We start from the raw sequence: 6,000 nt of genomic DNA, 5'->3' as shown, positions 1-6,000 counted from the left end.
ACTTGATAAAAGTGTTTACTTTGGAGGAACAAAATACGTGGTAGACCCCCCCCCCCCCCCCCCCCCCAAAAAAAAAAAGATGCTGTTTTAGGAGATACATAAAAGCGGCACTTTTAAATAAATAATAATAATGAACACTTTTTTGTTGGTTAAATATTAAATATGATCTTTTTGTAACCACGTATGAAATATATGATAATGCTTATGGTTTTTGGTAATTGATTTATCTTGAGATAATAAAATGTTATTCACATCATTCATTCATTCATTCATTTTTGGATAAGATAGGTTTTTAAAAAAATTATTATTCAGCTTCTATTGGTGACCGAAAGTTTGTTTTATTTAACGACGCCACTAGAGCACATTGATTTTTAATCTTATCATCGGCTATTGGACGTCAAACATATGATCATTCTGACACTGTTTTTAGAGGAAACCCGCTGTCGCCACATAGGCTACTCTTCTTTACGACAGGCAGCAAGGGATCTTTTATTTGCGCTTCCCACAGGCAGGATAGCACAAACCATGGCCTTTGTTGAACCAGTTATGGATCACTGGTCGGTGCAAGTGGTTTACACCTACCCATTGAGCCTTGCGGAGCACTCACTCAGGGTTTGGAGTCGGTATCTGGATTAAAAATCCCATGCCTCGACTGGGATCCGAACCCAGTACCTACCAGCCTGTAGACCGATGGCCTGCCACGACGCCACCGAGGCTGGTTTATTGGTGACCGATGTAACAAAATCATGACAATTTGTTAACGAAAGAGCGACTATTTTGTAAATCGTGATACCTAGAGTTAAAATTAAATTGGTCTTCAACGAGAAGGAATTTATAAGGAGTATATGCAACTTGTATCGTACTACCAATACTTCGTCTATTATGTAAACGAATAGGCCTACATTTTCATTATCACTTTTGTAAAAAAAAAAAAAAAAAAAAAAAAAAAAAAAAAAAAAAAAAATGGCGCGGAGTTTAGCTCAGTTCGAGAGCTCGCCTGAAGTGCTTGCGTCGTAAGATCGAATTACCTCAGAATGCCATGGTATTTACTGTCATGGCTGCGGGAAAGTGCATTTAAAAGATCCCTTGTTGCTATTGCAAAAATGTAGCGGGTTTCCTCTGAAGACAACACGTCGAAATTATCAAATGCTTGACATCCAATAGCCAATGATTAATAAATCAATGTGCTCTAGTTGTGTCGCTAAACAAAATAAATTCTTAACTTTTTTATCCCGAAAAATACCTCTTTTATATTAATTTTAAAGTGCTATTTGTAACTACCTGGAGAAGTATATTGTGCACCGATTGTTTGGTTGTTGTTTTTTGTTTTGTTTTTTAAATAATTATTTAAACAACTATTAAACAATAATTATTTAAAAAAAAAAAATCATATTGATCCCATGTTATCCACCCATTAATTTTGAGCTAGGTATGACCCTGGTCTGATTTTCGTTATGCTAGCATATTATTTTTTCTTTCGGCCATCATATCTCAGTGCCTAGAATGCGTACAAGATATTTGGGAGCCGAAACAAAGGTGCACAATGTGATAGATTTCAACATTAAAATTTAGTCTAGATGTTTCAATTTATCACTGGATTAAAATAATAAATGGATAAATGTATAAACAAAATAACTAAAAAATCGTTTAAAATTATAAATTATACTTCATATTAGGTCAGAATAACATATAATCCTTAAACATAAATTTGTTTTTGTTAAGTTATTTTTGTTACTCCTAAATTTGCATGCACAATAACAGGCCTATTAAGCTACGAATTATGCAATTAACAAAGAGCTCTTACCCAAAAGAACCAGGGCGAAAAGTATCAGCAACTTCATTGTTGGTGTATGTTGTTGAATAGCAGTAAATATTATTATACATAATTCTCCAAACCATACGGTATATATATATACATACGGCAAGGAAGGAGAGTTGCCCAAACCATAGGGGGTTAACGCCATGGAGTCGGCGGTTTACGTAAGCACGCATGCTGGGGTTATACATGGTTTAGTTACTGGCGATGAAACGCCTTAAATCCTTAGTATACTTAAGTTTAGATGCTGTGACGAATACTAATCTCAACGACATATTTTCATTGTATACACTGTCAAAAAAGAAACGCATAGGCGAAATATTCATGGAATTATCTCTTTAATACAAAGTGGCATAATTTCGTTATTTATGATCGTGTCACAGTCAAATTTGACATGAGTATTTGATAATGTTCTTGCTATGGACTGACGGCACTGCGCGACATCTCCTTGGCATAGGTTGAGTCTCTGAATCCGGGCACGTGGAATCCTAGCCCATTCTTCCTGTAGTGCATGTGACAGTTGCAGAAGCGTCTGAGGCTCCGGGTCACGCTGTCGTACACGTCTGTCCAGTTCGTCCCATAGATGTTCAATGGGGTTGAGATTTGGCGATCTTGATGGCCATGGCAGCACATTAATGTTTTCATTCTGTAGGAAATCCATTGTTATACGTGCCGTATGCGGCCTGGTATTGCCCTGCTGAAAGAGTTCTCTCTGTCGATCCAAAATGGGAAGCACGTGACAGCGAAGAATTTCATCGCGATAGCGTACAGTTGTCAGGTTGCTTTGTAGGAACACAAGTTCACTTCTGCCGGTGTATGAGATGGCTCCCCACATCACGATACTCCCTCCACCGAATCTGTCAACTTGTGCGACGCAGTTGTTGGCAAAACGTTCATTGCTGCGTCTGTAAACACGTTGTCGTCCATCACGTCGCTGTAGAAGGAAACGTGACTCGTCGCTGAACCATACTCGCCGCCAGTTTCCCAAGTTCCACCCCTGTACATTCGTGCACCAGCGAACACGTAAATGTCGATGTTGACGTCGCAGGACGGGGCCAACTCCTAGCCCGTAAACCAGCTTTTCGAAGTCGGTTCCGAATGGTTTGTGCAGACACCCTTCTCAAACCAGGTATGCGTCCAGCAGTGTTCGTTGCTGTGGCATTTCGGTGACGCAAGTGCAGAACCCAGATGTAGCGATCTTGTGCTGCAGTTGTTATGCGAGGTCTTCCACTTCTGGGCCGGTCTTCAGCTGATTCAAACTGCTGGTACCTGTCCCAGAGATGTGAAATGGTGCTCTGATGGACGTTCATGTGGTGTGCGACTGCTGACTGCGATTCACCTAACTGGAGGCGGCCTATTGCAATGTTTCGATTCGGCAGGCTTAGTTTTGGCATCTTGTAACCCGCCTACGTCGAAATTGAAATGAGGCATCATTGCGAGCATTGCAGCTTTAAATACCCATCACTACCCAATCTTTTCCCCAAGTTTCACGTGCATTCGCCAAAATCTGACCATTTCACGCCGATTTCCTGCAATTGTCGCACAACGTGCGTTAAATTTGTTTTAGGGTGCATATGGGCATGCCGTTTCATTCCAGGAACATTAAAAAAACATGGTCATTCAGCAACATTGTACAAACCCCCCAATATTTTGTAAAATCAAACACTTTTCTTTTTCCCTATCACCTATGCGTTTCTTTTTTGACAGAGTATATATGATGTCAAACTGTGATCTCATTAAACTCGTGTAGCTTATATAATCATATACTGAACAAAAAAAGAAACTTCCGATTTGTACATATAGTATTTGTTGTGTTAAAGAATTCATTGTGTAATGCAATTATATAGGTAGTATTAGCCTTGAGCTGTATTATCAGGATTTATGAATTTTATCAATTATTTTTGCACTGTTAATCGTCGACAACGTGAAATTCAATTTGCACGTGCATGCATGGTTGGACATGTCCCGTGTAGTATTCGGTCAATTTGTTTTACTTGTCTTACTGACATTGTTGTCAAGTGAACGAAAACGCTTCAAAATTTGTAAACAAAATTAACGTTTTTTACAGTGTAGCATTTTTAGTATGCCAAGAATACCCAATAATTTACGCGAACGGGCGATTGGCATGCTTGATGCTGGCATGTCGACAGAAGACGTTGCAAGGCATGTTGGGAGTTCTAGTCGAGCGATACGAAATCTTCGCGTAAGATTTCGAACGACAGGAAGCACCAACGACTTGCCACGTCGTGGACGTCCGCGTGTTACAACGCGTGGTCAAGACCGCTATATCATGAACACGCATTTGCGCAATCGATTCCAAACTGGCACTGCTCTGCTAACACACCTGGGCTTCATAATAACCGAATCAGTGGGCAAACTGTTCGTAATCGTCTGCGGGAGAACGGTTTACATGCACGACGTCCTTACGTCGGCTGCATTTTAACGCAACGTCATCGTCTTACTTGGGCACGTGTACACACTCGATGGATACGGCGACGCTGGAATACCGTTCTTTTTTCGGATGAATCCAGATTTTCTTTACAACGTGGTGATGGCAGGGTGCGCGTCTACCGTAGGAGAAATGAACGCTATGCTGACTGTTGTGTTCTTGAACGAGATCGTTTCGGGGGTGGGGGTTGTGTCATGGTTTGGGCAGCCATTGCCCATGGTTATCGTTCACCACTAGTCGTCATTGATGGCAATTTAAATGTTCAACGTTACCGCGATGACATTCTCGCTCATCACGTCATTCCTCTGTTCCATAACAACGCCAACATCTCGATTTTTCAGCATGATAATGCCACCTCTCATACAGCTAGACACTGTAAATTTTCTTAGGACAAATAACATTGATTTCATTGATGACTGGCCCGCTAAAAGCCCTGATCTCAACCCCATCGAGCATGTCTGGGATAGTCTGGACAGACGATCGAGGCGTCGTCCCAACCCACCCGCTAACGTCAACGAACTTCGTCAAGCGCTCATTCAGGAATGGAACAATATTCCACAGGCAGAAATCAACACTTTAGTCAATTCTATGCGCCTGCGATGCACTGCAGTGGTCAATTCAAGAGGTGGTCATACCCGTTATTAAGTGGGTGGATTGTTTTTTAACCCCTACCACACTTGGTCAAAATTTCTCCCAGTTTCTGTTAACCTATGGCAATTATTTTTGCATCAAACGATGCATCATGGAACACTCTTTAAACGCATATATAACAATTATTCCCCCGGTTTGTTTTCATCAAGTTATGTTCAAGCAAAGTTAGCGGAAGTTTCTTATTTTGTTCAGTATATATGTAACAGCAATTCATTATTATAATTCGTTAATGTGTGCAGTGCACTGCTGTTACTTCCTTTAATTACTGGTGTAAAATATTTTGTATCACAGCTTTTGTACTGATGAATTACACATGAATTACACATTACATTACTTCTTGATATCAGTTTTCGAAAATCCAACGTGTGTTTGGTCGTGCTGGGTTTTTTTTTTTTTTAAATAGCTCAAAATGATTTTATAGCAACAGAAAAGGTACGTATTTTTGGAACTATAGATTAACGAACTCAAATGTAAAATTTTCAAGCAGTATCTTTGGAGGTTTGTTATATTGTTTATTTTTTGTTTCTTCTTTTTTGAGTCATTGTAGTTTCTTTGTTGTTGTTTTTTTGTAACGAATTTTGCAATTAAAATATTTCAAAAGTAGAAGTCCTTTTAAAGACGTACTAAAAAGTATGAACCCTCCTGAAGAGGACAGTGATTTATTGTACCAGTCACGACCGTGTCAAAATTACCTTTGGTCTTTATCTTATGCAAAATTACGATTTTGAATGTATCTGCCTTGTGCAAAATAACGATTTCGAATGTTAGCCATATGCAGAATTATGATTTTGAATGTGTTTGCCTTACGCAGAATTACGATTTCGATTGTTAGCCTTATGCAGAATTACGATTTTGAATGTGTTTGCCTTACGCAGAATTACGTTTTTTAAAAACAAATTCCGTATACAGAATTACCATTTTGAATTTGTTTGTGGTCTTTTGTTTCGATTTACAATGATCTGTTTTATAAAAACTGTAACAAGTGGGTTCCACAGACGACAATCATATATACCGTCTTTATACATTCTTAAACACCTCAGTGGACCAATTGGTTACTTCCGCCCGTCACAACCAGTACCAAAGC

This window comes from Gigantopelta aegis, chromosome 3 (assembly GCF_016097555.1).
Source record: "Gigantopelta aegis isolate Gae_Host chromosome 3, Gae_host_genome, whole genome shotgun sequence".
NCBI lineage: Eukaryota > Metazoa > Mollusca > Gastropoda > Neomphalida > Peltospiridae > Gigantopelta > Gigantopelta aegis.
This window is presented reverse-complemented; position numbering follows the sequence as displayed.